This window comes from Mustelus asterias, chromosome X, assembly GCF_964213995.1.
Source record: "Mustelus asterias chromosome X, sMusAst1.hap1.1, whole genome shotgun sequence".
Taxonomy (NCBI): Eukaryota; Metazoa; Chordata; class Chondrichthyes; order Carcharhiniformes; family Triakidae; genus Mustelus; species Mustelus asterias.
In genome coordinates, this window is record NC_135834.1 from 16,925,665 (window position 1) to 16,945,737 (window position 20,073).

General features: G+C 44.9%; 1 non-coding gene and 1 pseudogene across 1 annotated transcript; both read right to left on the reverse strand.

Moving 5' to 3' along the window:
• Positions 1-20,073, reverse strand: part of LOC144481859 (uncharacterized) — a 129,232-nt pseudogene that overhangs the window by 48,771 nt on the left and 60,388 nt on the right.
• trnat-ugu (transfer RNA threonine (anticodon UGU)) lies at positions 9,157-9,229 on the reverse strand. Its single transcript has one exon. It is a non-coding gene; the product is annotated as a tRNA-Thr (tRNA).

Below are 20,073 nucleotides of genomic sequence, written 5' to 3' on the forward strand. Positions count from 1 at the left end.
CATCTGCCATCTCTCCACCCACGTCTCCAACTAATCTATATCCTGCTGTGACCTTACCAATTAGCTAACACTCATCCGTTTATTCATTGACTCCCTTGAGGCCCCTTACACAACAAATACGTTTCCCAGACAAAATGCTTTGTTAGCCACAGTCACACTCTTTTTACAGTCTTGTGCACGTCGCCAAGTTTTGCAATTCTCACACTGGTAGCCAGTGTGACGAAAGCAGAGCTGTGATAATTTAAGGTTTATCACAGGTTGGTTTGGTTTGATTTGATTTGATTTGATTGACTTGATTTGATTTATTATTGTCACATGTATTAGTATAGAGTGAGAAGTATTGTTTCTTGCACGCTATACAGACCAGACATACTGTTCATAAAGAAGTAAAAGAGAGAGTGCAAAATGCAGTGTTGCAGTCATAACTAAGGTGCAGAGAAAGATCATCTTAGTGCGAAGTCGGTCCATTCAAAAGTCTGATGACAACAGGGAAGAAGTTGTTCTTGAGGGTTGGTTTATGAACTTAGCCTTTTGCATCGTTTTTGCCGACGGAAGAAGGTGGAAGAGCGTATGTTCCGGGTATGTGGCGTCCTTGATTATGCCTTCGGCTTTGCCGAGGCAGCGGGAAGTGTAGGTAGAGTCAATGGATCAGAGGCTGGCTTGCGTGATGGACTGGGCTTTATTCACGACCCTTTGTAGTTTCTTGTGGTCTTGGGCAGAGCAGGAGCCATACCAAGCTGTCATACAAACAGAAAGAATGCTTTTTGAGGTGCATCTGTAAAAGTTGGTGAGAGTCGTAGTGGACATGCCAAATTTCCTTCGATCCTAGTACTGCTCTTTGAATGCAGGGAGCTGCAGTAAAATTTAATGCAGCAGAATGTATCATTATTCGTTTTGAATGGAGGAACCGGCAGAGGGAATGTCATAGAATCATAGAAATCATAGAAACCCTACAGTGCAGAAGGAGGCCATTCGGCCCATCGAGTCTGCACCGACCACAACCCCACCCAGTCCCTGCACGCTAATCCCTTTTTTTTTTACCCGCTAATTTACCCGCTAATCCCTCTAACCTACGCATCCCAGGACTCTAAGGGGCAATTTTTAACCTGGCCAATCAACCTAACCCGCACATCTTTGGACTGTGGGAGGAAACCGGAGCACCCGGAGGAAACCCACGCAGACACGAGGAGAATGTGCAAACTCCACACAGACAGTCTCCCGAGCCGGGAATCGAACCCGGGACCCTGGAGCTGTGAAGCAGCAGTGCTAACCACTGTGCTACCGTGCCGCCCTCATGTAAATGTAAATATAAATTGCTGCGGGAAATTGACGTGATTGTGGAATGGGACTGATTTTTCTCTCTGCTCTTGAAACTGTTGCCACCAAATAAATCTGTTGGACTTTAACCTGGTGTTGTGAGACTTCATACTGTGCCTCCCACAGTCCAACGCCGGCGTCTCCACATCTTGAAACTGGCGACAATATCACTCGTGTTTTCAATCAGGAAGTAATTACACCTCCTCTTAATTCATGCGTTGTGAGAAAAAGAATAAATCTTCATTCCCTGACCGGGAATCGAACCCGGGTCGTGGCGATATAAACACCAAATCCTAATCATTATCCGGGAAAATCAGGCAGATGAGATCGCTGGTGTTCGTGGGATTCGGATTCGGCGATTTCAGGGTCTCAGACTGGCTTAGACATACTAAGATTTAATGTTTTTGATAGTTCCTTAAACAAACTTGAATTGTTTCCTGACCGAAAACAGCTCAGTCAAAGTCAGTGGGGTGAGATTTGGAGTTTAGAGTCTGTGTTGGAAATACCACATGGGCAAAAGGTCAAAAACAAACAGAGAGTGACGAGGCTGCAAACCGCTGCCGATAGAGATGTTGGTAGAAGGTAACATCTGCGTGGCTATGGGACAGATTTAACCGTTTACACTGACAGAAATATCACGCATTTCTGGATATAAATCTCGAGCTAAATGACAAGAAAACTTCGCACAAAATTAAACACTAAACTCATTGACTTCCACTGATGCGGAAGCAGTTTTCATTCACAAACCAGTGACTGCGAGATTAACACATCGGGATGGAGAAAGTCTGCGTTTGAGCGAGGACACTGCCGGAGGAATGGCGAACTCGAATTCACTCAGGAAAGCAGCAAAGTTTAAAAGTAATGGGGCCCAACATGGTGCTTGAACCCACGACTAAGAGATTGCATCCTCTCGGCGACCACCTGGGTTAGCCGAACAACTGCTGCAGCAATGTTTGCTCCGTGTTTGAACATAAATGAAGCCAAATGCTGTTTTTTTTCTGGTGTCTCACCTTATTCTGATTACAAAGTTTACAATTAACCGATCAAGGTTAATTTGGTTACAAGGTTACATTGCATTCCTCTCAATCATCAATAACTGCATTCACATATTCCACTTCTTCGCTGCACTTTCTTCCAAACATTACAAACTCCTTTTACATCTATCAGCCTGATCTGTTCTCTGTAACATTCCATGATTAAACTTTTGAACTAATGTAAATACTTCCGTTCCCAAGGGGGAACTGAACACATTGACACACACACACAGAAACCCACACAGACGCACACACCCAGAGTGACAGAGTCCGAAGGAGAGACAAACACACTGAAAACAAACCCGACACCATCGTGGCTCTGTCTCTTTTCCACTTCCTATTGCAAGTTCCGTGAATGTTTTTGTGAATTAACGAAAATGGGCCGAGTGTTTGGATGGATTTGATACAATTGACTCTCTGGACAGTTAAAACCTGGAATAATGACAAGCGGTAAATCCCAATGAATTTAAACTCCATCACTTGAACCACTCGGCCTCGATGACTGGCCCTTTAAGCAATGAAGACAACCGCATTCCCAGATTCACAGTTACTTACTATAATCAGTGCATCGTGCATCAGGATGAAGATTTTGATGGGTAACATTTGATTCATGTGGAAGTGTCTGAGATCGGGAGCACGAAGTTCAAAAATGTGACTTGAAAGCGGCAGAATTTGAGATGTGTCAGTTACTTTCAGTGATCAATGTCTGCCGTGTCTCTGCCGTGTGATTCTTCTTTAGAGAATATTGTCGATACTTGATTCTGACAGAGCTATTTTACTTCGGGAAGAATTTGAGATTCATAGAACATAGAACATAGAAAGCCACAGCACAAACAGGCCCTTCGGCCCACAAGTTGCGCTGATCATATCCCTACCTCTAGGCCTATCGATAGCCCTCAATCCCATTAAATCCCATGTACTCATCCAGAAGTCTCTTAAAAGACCCCAACGAGTTTGCCTCCACCACCACCGACGTCAGCCGATTCCACTCACCCACCACCCTCTGAGTGAAAAACTTACCCCTGACATCTCCTCTGTACCTACCCCCCAGCACCTTAAACCTGTGTCCTCTCGTAGCAACCATTTCAGCCCTTGGAAATAGCCTCTGAGAGTCTACCCTATCCAGACCTCTCAACATCTTGTAAACCTCTATCAGGTCACCTCTCATCCTTCGTCTCTCCAGGGAGAAGAGACCAAGCTCCCTCAACCTATCCTCATAAGGCATGCCCCCCAATCCAGACAACATCCTTGTAAATCTCCTTGACACACACCTTGCTGCACCCTTTCAATGGCTTCAACATATTTCCTGTAATGAGGGGACCAGAACTGCGCGCAGTACTCTAAGTGGGGTCTAATCAGGGTCCTATAAAGCTGCAGCATTATCTCCCGACTCCTAAACTCAATCCCTCGATTAATGAAGGCTAGTACGCCGTACGCCTTCTTGACCGCATCCTCCACCTGCGAGGCCGATTTAAGAGTCCTATGGACCCGGACCCCAAGGTCCTTCTGATCCTCTACACTGCTAAGAATGGTACCCTTCATATTATACTGCTGCTTCATCCCATTGGATCTGCCAAAATGGATCACTACACACTTATCCGGGTTGAAGTCCATCTGCCACTTCTCCGCCCAGTCTTGCATTCTATCTATGTCTCGCTGCAACTTCTGACATCCCTCCAAACTATCCACAACACCACCTACCTTGGTGTCGTCAGCAAACTTACCAACCCATCCCTCCACTTCCTCATCCAGGTCATTTATGAAAATGACAAACAGCAAGGGTCCCAGAACAGATCCCTGGGGCACTCCACTGGTCACTGACCTCCATGCAGAGAAAGACCCCTCCACAGCCACTCTCTGCCTTCTGCAGGCAAGCCAGTTCTGGATCCACAAGGCAACAGCCCCTTGGATCCCATGCCCTCTCACTTTCTCAAGAAGTCTTGCATGGGGGACCTTATCGAACGCCTTGCTGAAGTCCATATAGACCACATCCACCGCTCTTCCTTCGTCAATGTGTTTGGTCACATTTTCAAAGAACTCAACCAGGCTCGTAAGGCACGACCTGCCCTTGACAAAGCCGTGCTGACTACTTTTGATCATACTAAACTTCTCTAGATCATCATAAATCCTGTCTCTCAGGATCCTCTCCATCAACTTACCAACCACTGAGGTTAGACTCACCGGTCGGTAATTTCCCGGGCTGTCCCTGTTCCCTTTCTTGAATATAGGGACCACATCTGCAATCCTCCAATCCTCCGGAACCTCTCCCGTCTCCATCGACGATGCAAAGATCATCGCCAAAGGCTCCGCAATCTCCTCCTTCGCCTCCCACAGTAACCTGGGGTACATCCCATCCGGTCCCGGCGACTTACCAACCTTGATGCCATTCAATAGTTCCAACACATCCTCTTTCTTTATGTCCACATGCTCGATCCTTTCTGTCCACCGCAAACCAGCAGTACAACCACCCAGATCCCTTTCCACCGTGAATACCGAGGTAAAGTATTCATTAAGCACCTCCGCCATTTCTAACGGTTCCGCACAAACTTTTCCCCCTTCACCTTTTAAGGGTCCTATGCCTTCACATCTCATCCTTTTACTCTTGACATATTTGTAGAAAGCCTTGGGATTCTCCTTAATCTTACCCGGCAAGGTCTTCTCATGACCCCTTCTCGCTCTCCTAATTTCCTTCTTAAGCTCCTTCCTACATCCCGTATACTCCTCTAAATCCTTAACACCTCCTAGCTCTCTGAACCTTCTGTACGCCTCTCTTTTCTTATTCACCAGGTTCATCACAACCTTCGTGCACCACGGTTCCCGTACCCTACCAACACCCCCCTGTCTCATCGGAACGTTGTCATGCAGAGCTCCAGACAAACATTCCTTGAAAATCCTCCACTTTCCTTCGGTACTTTTCCCCAAGAATGCCTCCTTCCAATTTACCCGTCTAATTTCCTCCCTGATGACACTGTATTTCCCTTTACTCCAGAGAAACACTTTCCTAGCCTGCCTGATCCTATCTCTTTCCAATGCTATCGTGAAGGAGATAGACATTTAACAGTACAAAAAGCAGCGCTCCCTGACCAGGAATCGCACCGAGGCGGCGGTGGTGAGAACACCAAATCCAAACCACTTGACCACCAGACATCTATTTTCTTTACCCTGGCTTATCATGAGGTCTTTTTCAGCAGAGGCAAGTTTCTCCTACAATATGTGTGTTTCGATGGAACAGAAATGCCATCCTCAGACAATGATAGTACCAACTGCTGTTGGCTGGATCGACAGTGGGGCGAAATAATCCCACAACCTTTAATTTCCAAACACACCAACTTCGTCACTGCAGCTCCTGTGAAACTTACAATGCCACACGCAACACATATTCATCATCAAAATTAACTGATACACCTCAAATTGTAAACACATTGATTATTAATCTATTTTTGAATTAAGTTTGATCAAACCTTTAAAGCTTTCAATTGTTATATTTTTCTGAAGTGTCGTGACTATTGTGTTTGCTGAGCAAGAGAAAAGTTGCCTCTTTGAAACCGGACATAAACGTTAAAATATCTTCATCACTCAGTGTATGGAAAAGGTCCCTCATTCTTGTTTGCTGTTAAATATTAAGGGATCACATTATCTCACAGCCATGTGATATTTCATTAAAAAAGGAACACTTGCATTTTCTAGCGCTTTTTCCGACCAGCCGAGTACACGTCAGAAAACCTTTGAGCCAATCACGGGCTTTCTGCAGTGCAGCATTTTTTTTAACAATGTGGAAACCACAAACGAAAGGAACTGCCAAAGGGGCCAACTGGCTTTGAACCATGTACCTGTTGACCGATAAGCAAACGCTCTACCACTGAACTACACCCCCGACCTGCAAAGCACCGCTATTTTGCTTCTTAGTATAATTTCCTTGGTCATAAAATCACTGCTGTGTGAACTGACACTATGAAAAGGAATTCTTCATTAAATGAAACCAGATCTGGCAGCGTTTGTGGATTGAGAAACAAAGTTATTCTTCCAGATGGGCAATCTTTCATCAGAGCTGGAAAATTCAGAGATGCAACAGATGGGAAGCAAGGGCCTGGCGATATTTCTAAGATATTGTGAAAGGCTCGAGGGTCGAAATGTTCTATCCCAAATCCCAATTGTATTTTAAATCGGTGTCGATACCACTTCGAGCAGTAGTTCCCACATGGGTTGCAATGGTAATGTGGCTGAGTGGTTTCACACGCTGGATTTAGGCTCGAGTCCCTTGAGAAAGAGTGACTTCAAATCCACCCAATGCTTAAAAGTTTCAGCTGCTTTGTGTGCTCAGTAAGTGGCATTCTGTTCAGAATAAAAACGGAAGTGTGGAGAAGCTGTGGACCTCAGTCCGAATGTTCTCTTTTTTTGTTGTAACTGTTGTATGATTTTATATAAGTAACACTAACACATTAATACCCGTTGTAGTGGTGGCCAAGTGGTTAAGGCGGTGGGTTTAAAGTTCATTGTTGTTTTCGCATTAAGATTCAAACCTCCCCAATGCGCTGCTCAGCATTCATTCCAATAGGTGGCTCCAGAATTAATTATTCGTTCAACTGGAATCAAAGCATTCCAAAAATGCCCGTCTATTTTTCCTGCTTCACTTCCGCCTTCCTTCATTTCTGTTCATTAGCGGGAATTCACCAAATCACCAGCCAGAAATGGAAGAGAACTGAACCCAGTTGGTGACATCCTTTTTGGGTGCTTTTGTCTCCTCGGGCCTCTGTCACTCTCAGTGTCTGTATGTGTTCCTCGGTGTGTGTCAACGTGATTCGTTTCCTCGAGGGTGTGAACACATTTTCACCATTACAAACTGCATTCACCTATTTTGTAATTATTCGTGGTAAATGGTATAGAAAATAACAACTGGTTTGAAAGCTGGGAGAAAGATTGATCCTTTCTGGGGTTTTTTGTGTGGAAACGACTTATTGACTCAGTGCCCTTATGTTACAAAGCGAAGGATGATTAAAATATTCACTGAGCAGCATTTAAGCAGACAGTGGATTCACTCGTTGAGATGGTGGGTTCCAGTTCTATATGTACAATCAATTTCTATAATCAATAACTGTGAGCCCAATGTTTCTAATAGGTCGGAAATATACAACAGAATGATCTAATTTATCTCGCTTTATTTTAAATGAATATTCATATATCTGTTTATGTTGGAACTTACTGAATAACAGCAAGATAGTAAAGTTTGGACAATATTTCCCTGTTGCAAAAGAACAGAAATTGTATCTATATCGGAAATACAAGTAGAAACAGGAAAAGAGGGACTCTACTTGATCTGATATAGTCTCAAACCTCCACCCTTTCAGTTCGCAGCTGATTTTCCTGAATATGTTTACTACAGAAATGCTGCGGCAATTTAAATTCTGGCCTTCCTCTGCCTGGGTTCAATTCCCCATCTCAATGTTGTGCAAATTGTTGTAACTGGCACCCAATTACTGATTTGAAGCAAATCATATTTGGCTCGGAACCTTAACATTGTTTCTCACTTCACATTTGCTGCTGGGAACTTCCAGCATTTTCTGTTTTTATTAAGGCATGAATCACTGGCTTAATCATACACGTGAACAGGAGAAATGTGATCAGGGGTAGACCACTCGTCAGAACGGCACTGCCGAAGGGTCATCTAGACTTGAAACGTTGGCTCAATTCTCTCTCCAGAGATGCTGTCAGACCTGCTGAGATTTTCCAGCATTTTCTGTTTTTGTTTCAGATTCCAGCATCCGCACTATTTTGCTTTTATGTCTTGCCTGATCTTGGGCTTCAACCCCATTTCACCTCACGCTCTCCATATCCCTTAATTCCCGGAGAAACCAGAAACCTGTCAATCCCAGCCTGAAATGTGTTCAACGCTGAAGCATCCATATCCCTCTGGGGCAGAGAATTCCAAAGATTCACAACACTTTGAGTGAAGTAATTTCTCCTCGTCTCAGTCCTAAGTGTTCAGCCCCTTGTCCCGAGACTGTGCCCCGTGTTTTAGCTTTCCCGACAACCTCACAGCCTCCTCCCGATCAAACACATTTGGAATCGTGTTGGATTTAATGAGATCATCTCCCATTCCTCTAACCTCCAGAGAATTTCAGCCCAAATTTACGCAACGCCTGATCACAGGATAACCCCATACTCGCAGGGCCAATCTAGAGATCCTTCACCGGACGGTTTGAGCAAAGAACAAAGAAAATTACTGCACAGGAACAGGCCCTTCGGCCCTCCAAACCTGCACCGACCATGCTGCCCGACTTATCTATTCATATATTTGTCAAGAGGCCCCTTAAAAGTCACTACCGTATCCGCTTCCACTACCTCCCCCACGAGTTCCAGGCACCCACGACTCTCTGTGTAAAACATCTGCTTCGTATATCTCCTTTAAACCTTGCCCCTCGCACCTTAAACCTGTGCCCCCGAGTTTGCAATGCAAGAACATCCGTTTTTAAATGTGGAGACCAAAACTGAGCAAAAGCTTCCGCATGGGGTCTCAACAAAAACTGCAGCAATACTCTTTATTCTTATACTCCAATCCAATTTGGCAATAAAGGCCGTTTCACTTCCAACTTCTTACTTTACCTACATGCTAACTTCCTGCATTCCTTATATAAACTCACCCAAGCCTCTTTGAATAACAACATTTTCACCTGTTCAAACATATCCTTTTTGCCGACTTTTATTCACTTTCCAAAATCACACCACATTTGCTACCCACTCACGTAACCTGCCCTCATCGATTTCTCGCCTCAGCTAAACGATAGCATCAGCTAAGCGAGCTAGCCACAGGCTCCAGCGAGAATTGAACTCACGACCCCTGGTTTACAAGACCAGTGCTCTAACCACTGAGCTATGGAGCCACACACATGCAAGACTGCAGTGAGTGTGTCATAATTAATGGAACGAGGGACAGGTTGAATTTTTAGATGGGTGATATTAATAGATGTATAAACATCTGAGATAGAGAGCAGGAAGTTAAATGATGCAACTTGAAAGCGCCAGGATTTAACACGTGTCAATCAGTTTAAATGATCAATGTTTGCTTTTAGTCTGCCGCGTGAGATTCAGAGATTATTGGTGATGTTACAATTCATGTTCATCCAGCTGGAAGATTAACCTTGTTATTCCCTTCACAGAGGCGTGTTTTCATTTAACAAAGAATTAAATAAAAAGTTATTCACTCTGTGGCTGGAAATCAATCCCGGGCCACGGTGCCGAATCCTGACCATGAGACTTCCAGGGAAGCTGATGCCAGAGATTTGCAATTAGTTGAACATCTCTCCAATCATTGCATCCGTTCAGGTCACTTTCGCCACAACCATTGTAACACATTCATTTTATCATCCTATAACCAATTACAGCAAAATACCTCTTCTCACCTTGTGTTCAGATCCGTTCACCTGCTGGCATTTGAAAATGCTCAGTTTATTTAACCGTTTGTCATCGAGCCCGGCCCCTTGCGGTGAAAGCATTGACTCAGAACCACTAGACCACACGGGCTCCACCATCACCAGCTCTCAAGGCAAAATACTGTGGATGCCGGAATCTGAAATACAAACAGAAAATGCTGGAGAAAATCAGCAGGCCAGACAGCATCTGCGGAACAACCTTTGATTGGTTCTGTTCCCTCTCCACAGATGCTTTCCGATCTGTTTCTCCAGCACATCCTGTTTCTGCATCACCAGCTCAAAGTTGCCGCTCTTTTTGGCAAGCACCTGGTATTCCCAGGCGGTTTCCCATCCAGGTACTGACCAGGTTAGCTTCCGAGATCAGACGAGATTGGGCGTTTTCAGAGTACTATGGCCGTAGCCAAAATTGCGCCAGATATGTCATCTTGTTGTCCACTCATGTAACCCATTTCCAGCCTTGCCGCATCCTCCCCGTAGCTTAATTGGTACCATCAGCTAAACGCTAGCCACAGTGAGAATTGAACTCACAACCCCAGGCTTGCAAGACCAGTGCTCGAGCCACTGAGCTATGGAGCCAACTGCACACTTGCTGCGCTAATTAATCCACCCTGGCTTGCTCTTCATCACAGACCTTCCTTCTCGATAATGTTTACGAGTAATTCCTAAATTCACAATCGAACGATGCAGGAAATCGTCCGCAGGTCAATGTTGGAGACAATTCCTGAAACCAGAACGCCGTTGAAATTTAAAGCATTCAGAAACATCCTGGCTTCGAACCAGAGATTTTCCGCGTGTAAAGCGGACGTGATAATCACTATACTGCAGAAACACTGCGATGCCCTGAGCTGGAGTGAATGCGGGTTTCTACAAGAGAAACTAAACTGGTTCCACAAGCCCGTCTTTTGTCCACATCAATTTATATTTACCTGGACGTGCTGGTTCCTCCTGTCAGAATAAACAATGATGCATTCTATTACGTTATGTTTTTGTTGACTTGATCAACGAATGAAATTCGATGACGTTTAAAGTTAATTAACATTTGGCAGTGGTGTGATTTGATTTCATTCTTGCTCAGTTCTCACAGGACTGAACGCAGTGCCTTAGACTTGCCAGCACTATCAGAGAAAGCAATTCGCTGTTATATCTGGTACTGTCATAATACAGAATCAATGGAGTAAGCCATGGTCATATATCCCATTTAGCCTCCTCCACCATTTAATAAGAGCGTGCCAAAATAAAGTCACCATAGTCCCAGATAAGCATAGGCTGTTACTTATTCATTGGATAATAAAAGCAAAATACTGCAGAGGCTGCAAATCTGAAATAAAAACAGAAAATGCTGGGTCACTCAACAGGTCCGGAGAGAAACAGAGTTAACTTTCCAGATCTGAATCATCCTCCTTCAGGGATATTCACCCCAGTTGCGTGGCTTCAGAGTAAGATGTTAACGAAAGGTAAACGATACAGTTTAAAAGTTGAGGGCGTTTCTTATTAAGTAGCTGAGAATGCTCGAACGGCCCACTTCTGACCATATTTCCCATACTTTAATCAGTGCTGTTAAGGCAATCGTTATGGTGATGGGAATGCGGTAGTGTGGCTGGACGAGCTAAGGTATTATTTCAGCATCCAGTGTCTGTGTGCTCAGTTCCTGTCTCTGCCAAACTTCCTGCCGGTTTGCACTGTGAGGCGTGCCTGTTTCCGCTGAGGCCTCTGTCACTCTGTGCGTCAATGTGACTCCGCTCACCGATGTGAACAAGTTCATTTTTTCCAATGCAAACTTGATTCACATTCGTTCAGAAGTTCATGTCAAAATGTTTCCGACAACAAATATTAAGGGGAAAGATATAAGAGGAGTTTGTAATGTTTCGAAGGTGGTGCAGCAAAAAAGGGGAAGATGTAAATGATGTTAATGATGATTGAGAGGAATGCATTGTAACAAGATTCTCCTTCAAATTGTCATGTTTTGATTGAACAACTGTGACTTCTTAGACAATGGAAACACGGATGCTGTTAACTGCACTCACCTGATGAAGGGGCAGTGCTCCGAAAGCTCGTGCTATCTAATAAACCTGTTGGACTTTAACCTGGTGTTGTGAGACTACTTACTGTGCTTACCCCAGTCCAACGCCGGCAACTCCATATCATGGCTGTTAACTGGAACATGAACTCTACAGGAAGGTGAAATATTCCCACAAGCTGCTCATGTGCAACTTTCAATTTCCAAAACCCACCAACCTCATCACTGCTGGTCCAGTGAATCTTACAAGGTAACACACGGCAGATATTAATCACGGAAGGCAACTAACACAAATCAAACTAAACACTGATATATAACATCATTTTCTGTTTCTGTAGCTACCTTTCCTCCAGCTCCATCTGGCCTTCCAGTTCCCAGGATCAATTAGCTGCTTGAAGCAGACACAGACAGTGGGTGATCCCGAACTTTAACTGGAAAACAGGAACAGGGAGTGCAGGACACAAGGTGTTGAGAAGAGACGGAGTTTATAGGTAACAAGTTAAAGAGACACCAGGATGTCATCTTCCAGAATCTCCCAGATGCTGATTACAGGAATGTGCACAGTGCCCGTTATTCACAGTCACACTCTCCTTAGTGTCTTGTGCATGGAGTTAACTTTCGTCGCCTTTGAAGCCTGGCTGCGGTTGCTCAGGGTTTTGCTGAGACCTCATTTGGAATGGTGTGTGCAGTTTTGGGGTTCCACATTTAAGAGCGGATATACTTCTGTTGAATATTCTCTTGGATGAAGGGGTTGTCCTATGATGAGAGGATGTAAATTGGGCTACAATTCTCTGGAGTTTAGCAGAATGAGAGTCCATCTCATTGAACCCGACACAACACTGAATGGATTTGATCGGGTGGATTCTGAGGTATCATTTCCACTAGTCGGAAAATGTAAAACACGAAGGCACAGTCTCAAGATAACGGGCCGATCACTTAGGATTGAGATGAAGAGAAATCACTCCACTCAAAGTGATTGTGAATCTTTGGAATTATCTACCCCAGAGGGTTGTGGATGTTCCATCAGTGAACACATTTCAGTCTGGGCTAGACAGACTTCTGATCGATCCGTGAATGAAGGGGAGCGGACGGGAAAATATATTTGAAACTGATGCTCAGCCACGAATTAATGCTTTGACTCTGATGGTTAAGTTTGACAGCATAATGGAAGCATATATACTTTATTATATGTAATATGTATGAAATGAATATTCATTAAATAAATAATGTTCGTAAGACTGGATAACAGTACAGCCGGTAACACTTGAGAGATATTTTTATTGACGCCCACAGGCCTATTGCCAACCAGCAACTGTTTGTCTATAATGCTGATGGGGAGAAAACAGTAAAAACTCCGTCCCTGGATGATTTGAACCACCAACCTTTCGAATAACTGCGGATTGCGCTGAAATATTGCGCCACAGAGACTGAAACAGCAGCGACTAAAGATGTCCTAAAGCAGGGCGACAATGAATTTGCGACAGATCCGACCCAATTCTATTTCCACAAAAGTCCCTTTGGTTATTTTGCGGCCAGTGTTGCTGTGGTGTAGGGGTTATTCCCTTTCTCCGACGAGCATGCAGGTAAATAAACCCATGTCTCCTGTCACAGGGAGGAATTCAACGGGAGGGAAGGGAATTGACCACCAGAAGTCCAAGTCTCCAATATTTTCCACTCAGCCATCAATAACATAATTCACAGCTGCACCCTCTTCCAAGCATTGGAAGGGGCGGCACGGTAGCATAGTGATTAGCACTACTGCGTCACAGCGCCGTGTTCGATTCCCGGCTTGGGTCAACGTCTGTGCGGAGTTTGCACATTCTCCCTGTGTCTGCGTGGGTTTGCTCCGGTTTCCTCCCACATTCTGAAAGATGTGCTGGTTAGATGCATTGACCCAAACAGGCGCCGTCGTGTGGCGACTAGGGAAATTTCACAGCAATTTCATTGCAGTGTTAATGCAAGCCTTACTTGTGACTAATGAATTAATTTTAACTTTAAACATTGTGAACTATTTTCCTCAGGATTTGTTCCTGGATTTAACATTTCCTCCTTTGTGTTTACATTTTGAAATGAGATTCGCCTCAATATCCAACACAAATTGAATTGCAAACCTGACGGACAAACGATGGGAAACAAGTCACTGGGTAACACAAACCCCATGGCGCTCATTTTCAGATTCACAACACTCAGCTTTTCAATCAAACGAAGGAATGTTACACTGAAACGATTTGCAAAGTTGGTGTTAATTTTATTTGTGATTTACTCCATTCTCGGGGGTTGAGTGAGCAGGAAATAATCTCCTTGTGTTTCCCTGAGCCTGTGCTCAACGCATTGGGAGGTTTGACTCGGGTGAGAGTCTCTTGTGTCCGAGAGATGGGCAGAACCCCGCTGATTGAAGCTGCAGTCGCCGCTTTCTGCAGACAGCCGGTACAAAGAACAAAGAACAAAGAACAATACAGCACAGGAACAGGCCCTTCGGCCCTCCAAGCCCGCGCCGCTCCCCGGTCCAGGATTGAATCCTGAATCCAGGATCCCCGCCCAATTTTCCATCGTATCTACATACCAATATCTATCCACCGAGCTGTCCCTCACAGCTACGATGCTTTGTTCATCACAACCTATTAACTCACCCCCATCCCCCCATTCCAGACCATGTGATCTCCAGGGAGAGGCGAAAACCCAGAGTGAAAACCCCAGGGCCAATATGGGGGAAAAAAATCTGGGAAATTCCTCTCCGACCCCCTGAGGCGATCGAAACGAGTCCAGGAGATCACACTGGCCCTGATCGGAAAATGCTTCCCAACCCTAGTCATTTCCACTTCCACGAACACCATATGAATTCCCTGCCCCCGAGACAGGCTCCCAACTATCCGCAGTCTCGCTCTGTACTGGCACCAGCAAGATGATCATAGAATGAAGCCTTGAAACGAGAAACAAGGAACAATTAGCCCGCGCCGCTCCCTGGTCCAAACTAGACCACTCTTTTGTATCCCTCCATTCCCACTCCGTTCATATAGCTGTCTAGATAAGTCTTAAACGTTCCCAGTGTGTCCGCCTCCACCACCTTGCCCGGCAACACATTCCAGGCCCCCACGACCCTCTGTGTAAAATATGTCCTTCTGATATCTGTGTTAAACCTCCCCCCCTTCACCTTGAACCTATGACCCCTCGTGAACGTCACCACCGACCCGGGGAAAAGCTTCCCACCGTTCACCTATCTATGCCTTTCATAATTTTATACACCTCTATTAAGTCTCCCCTCATCCTCCGTCTTTCCAAGGAGAACAACCCCAGTTTCCCCAATCTCTCCTCATAACCAAGCCCCTCCATGCCAGGCAACATCCTGGTAAACCTCCTCTGTACTCTCTCCAAAGGTAATTGGAGAGTGTGGGTTAAAATCCTGCTGCTCCGTGTCTCATTCACTGTGGAGCCGGGGAAGAGATAATCATTGGTGGGTTTGTTTCCCTATCTGTAATGTGGATCCGAGTGACTGTTATTAACAGAGGTGGCGCTGCAGGAGCCTTTAATAATTTGACACAAATCAACAGCTATCAGCCAGAATGTGCAGGTTTGAGAGAAGCTTTCTGAATCGTCAGAGCTGGAGAGTGGAGTCAGTGAGTAAGCGCAGAACGGGGGAGGGGGAGGGGGAAATATAGCAGTGTAAGGTACTGTATTCAGTTCACATTCAAGAATAAACGTGAGTTGCTGATGTTTAACCCACTCTGAGTATAAACTCGCGCGTGTTAATGATTTGACCCAGCTTCAAACTAGCAACCTTTGCGTGCGAAGTAAATGCCGCAACGTCTATACTCGGGAAACGATGCTTATGGTAGCTATTTCTGACTCTTTCTTGAAAACAAACAATGTATTCACCTCAACCGCGAAATCCACAGGCTTACCACTCTCTGGGTGAAAAGTCTTCTCTTCATCTCAGTCCTAAAAGGTTTACCCCGTATTCTTAGAGGAAGACCCCTGAATCTGGGCACCCCCACCGTCGGGAGGATCCTTCCTGAATCTAGCCTGTCTCGTCCTGTTAGAATATTATACATTTCTGAGATCCCACTCATTCTTCTGAACAGCAACGAATGCAATTCTAATTGATTCAATCTCTCCTTGTACATCAGCCTCGCCATCCCAGGAATCTGTCTGGTAAAACTTTGCTTGCTCCTCTATATCAACAACATCCTTCCTCAAAATAGGTGACCAAAACTGCACACAATATTCCAGATGTGGCCTCACCAAGGCCCTTTATAATTGTAGCAAAACATCCCTGCTCCTGTACTCGAATCCTTTCGTTATGAAGGGCAACATGCCACTTGTCTTCTTTACAGCCTGCAGCCCTGGTCAAAACGGGCTGTCGAATTGCATTTCATAACCATATTTTAGCCGCCTCTGAAGTTTAGTGTTTAATGCATTGACATAATATGTGAAAGGTCTGAAACCACCCACTGCAGATACATCCATGTCACCGGGAATCAGCTCTCCTACAACCGGTGCCATCTCACTTCGAGCCTTTCAGTGTCTTGTCTGTTACCAAGTATCCTGATTGTCCTGGAACTGAAATTCGGTTTGATTTCCTGATGTGCAGGAACGAGAATCCTTTCAATGTCTCCGATCAGTTGATTTCACTGATAACATCAGAGTCAATATTCCACTGCCCTGAAGAAAGGAAAGGTGCCTTGATTGTCTCCGCTCGTTGGACAGTTCACCCTTCATTCTCCTCTGATTCCGGTTCCCAAAGTGTTTCCAAAGATTCACAAAGCTGTAGACTGGGTTTTTCGGTTTGGTTCCCTCTCCATTTTCCCCACCTGCCAACTGGCAATATTTTCCAAAATCTCCATTCAAACCTCTGCCTTGCATCATGTACAGGGATGAGAAAATTCAGCTTTGTGGCGAGAATATAAAGACTGGGATTGTTCTCTTTCGAGCAAAGAAAGTTAAACAGAGATTTCACGGAGCTCTTGAACATTATGGGGGTGGGGGCGGATGGGTTGAACGAGCTGATAGATAGAAATTGTTTCCACCGACAAGGGTCAGTGACCAGAGAACTGTGATTGGAGATAAGAACATGAGAACATAAGAAATAGGAGCACGAGTAGGCCATCTAGCCCCTCGAGCCTGCCCCGCCATTCAATAAGATCATGGCTGATCTGATAGCGGTTTAGTTCTACTTACCCTCCCGCTCCCCATAACCCTTAAGTCCCTTATTGATCAGAAATCTATCTACCTGTGACTTAAACATATTTAACGAGGTAGCCTCCACTGCTTCAATGGGCAGAGAGTTCCAGAGATTCACTAACCTCTGAGAGATGAAGTTCCTCCTCAACTCTGTCCTAAACTGACTCACCTTATTTTGAGGCTGTGTCCTCTAGTTCTTGTTTCCTTTCTAAGTGGAAAGTGGTCGGTAAGTTGATGGAAAAGGTCCTTAGGGATAGGATTTACGACCATTAAGAAAGATGCAGCTTAGTCCGGGATAGTCAGCACGGATTCGTGAAGGGCAAGTCTTGCCTCACAAATTTGATAGAATTTTTTGAGGTGGTAGTGCAGTTTGATGAAGGTAGTGCAGTTGATGTCATATACATGGATTTTAGTAAGGCGTTTGATAAAGTCCCCCATGGTCGGCTTATGAAGAAAGTAAGGATGTGTGGGATAGAGGGAAGTTTGGCCAATTGGATAGGTAACTGGCTATCTAACAGAAGACAGAGGGTGGTGGTGGATGGAAAATTTTCAGACTGGAAATCGGTTACCAGCGGAGTGCCACAGGGATCAGTGCTTGGTCCTCTGCTATTTGTAATTTTTATAAATGACTTGTAGGAGGGGGCTGAAGGGTGGATCAGTAAATTTGCTAATGACACCAAAATTGGGGGAGTAGTGGATGAGGTGGAGGGCTGTTATAGGCTGCAAAGAGACATAGATAGGATACAAAGCTGGGCTGAAAAATGGCAAATGGAGTTTAACCCTGATAAATGCGAGATGATTCATTTTGGTAGGACAAATTTGAATGTGGATTACAGGGTCAAAGGTAGGGTTCTGAAGAATGTGGAGGAACAGAGAGATCTTGGGGTTCACATCCACAGATCTCTGAAGGTTGCCACTCAAGTGGATAGAGCCGTGAAGAAGGCCTATAGTGTGTTAGCGTTCATTAACAGGGGGTTTGAGTTTAAGAGCCGTGAGGTTATACTGCAACTGTATAGGACCTTGGTGAGACCACATTTGGAATATTGTGTGCAGTTCTGGTCACCTCACTATAAGAAGGATGTGGAGACACTGGAAAGAGTGCTGCCTGGTTTGGACAGTAGGTCTTATGAGGAAAGGTTGAGGGAACTTGGGCTTTTCTCTTTGGAGCGGAGGAGGTTGAGAGGAGACTTGATAGAGGTTTATAAGATGATGAGGGGGATAGATAGAGTGAACGTTCAAAGACTATTTCCTCGGGTGAATGGAGCGGTAACTAGGGGGCATAACTCTAGGGTTCATGGTGGGAGATATAGGAAGGATGTCCGAGGTAGGTTTTTTACTCAGAGAGTGGTTGGGGTGTGGAATGGACTGCCTGCAGGGATAGTGGAGTCAAAAACTTTAGGAACATTTAAGAAGCTATTGGATAGGCACATGGAGCACTTCGGGATGATAGGGAGGAAATAGCTTGATCTGGGTTTCAGACAAAGCTCCGCACAACATCGTGGGCCGAAGGGCCTGTTCTGTGCTGTACTGTTCTATGTTCTATTTTCTATGTTCTAATCTCTCTGCCTCTCCCCTGTCTAGCCCCTTCATTAACTTATATGTCTCTATAAGATCTCCCCTCAGCCTTCCAAACTCCAACGAGTACAGGCCAAATCTACTCAATCTCTCCTCATAAGCTAACCCCCTCGTCTCCAGTATCAACCTGCTGAACCTTCTCTTTACTCCCTCCAAGGCCAATACATCCTTCCGCAAATAAGGGGACCAAAATTGCACACAGTACTCCAGTTGCGGCCTCACCAGTACCTTGTACAATTGCAGCAAGACCTCCCTGCTTTTATACTCCATCCCCTTCGTGATAAAGGCCAACATTCCATTTGCCTTCTTGATCACCTGCTGCACCTGCAAACTGAGTTTTTGCGATTCATGCACAAGGACTCCCAGGTCCCTCTGCACAGTAGCATGTTGTAATTTTTCACCATTTAAATAATAGTCCATTTTACTATTATTTCTTCCAAAGTGGATAACCTCACACTTGTCAACGTTATACTCCATCTGCCAGATCCTCGCCCACTCACTTAGCCTATCCAAATCTCTCTGCAGACTTTCTGCATCCTCCACGCAATTTGCTTTCCCACTCATCTTTGTGTCATCCGCAAACTTTGTTACCCTACACTCGGTCCCCTCCTCCAGATCGTCTATGTATATGGTAAACAGTTGAGGCCCCAGCACCGATCCCTGCGGCACACCACTAGTCACCAACTGCCAACCAGAAAAGCACCCATTTATTCCAACTCTCTGCTTCCTGTTGGATAACCAATCCTCAATCCACGCTAACACTTTACCCCCAACTCCATGTACCTTAATCTTCTGCAGCAACCTTTTGTGAGGCACCTTATCGAACGCCTTCTGGAAATCCAAAAACACCGCATCCACCGGTTCCCCTCTGTCAACCTCACTCATTACATCTTCATAAACATCCAGTAAATTCGTCAAACACGACTTTCCCTTCATGAATCCATGCTGCATCTGCTTGATCGAACCATTTTTTTCCAGGTGTCCTGCTATTTCTTCTTTAATGATGGATTCCAGCAATTTCTCAACTACGGACGTTAAGCGAACCGGCCTGTAGTTACCCGCCTTTTGTCTACCTCCTTTTTTAAACAGTGGCATCACATTAGCTGTTTTCCAATCAGCCGGCACTTCCCCAGATTCCAGCGAATTTTGATAAATGACAACCAACGCATCTGCTATTACTTCTGCCATTTCCTTCAGTCCCCTGGGATGCATTCCATCCGGGCCCAGGGACTTGTCTATCTTTAGTCCCATTAACCTACCAAGCATTACCTCTTTAGCAATAGTAATCGTTTTGAGGACCTCACCCCGTACAGTCCCACGACCATCAATTTTCGGAAAGCTATTTGTGTCCTCTACCGTGAAGACCGACACAAAAAACTTGTTTAAGGCCTCGGCCATTTCCTCGTTTCCTATTATTAAATCCCCCTCCTCGTCTTCTAAGGGTCCAACATTTACTTTAGCTACTCTTTTCCTTTTTATATATTTGTAAAAACTTTTACTATCAGTTTTTATGTTTTCTGCTGGT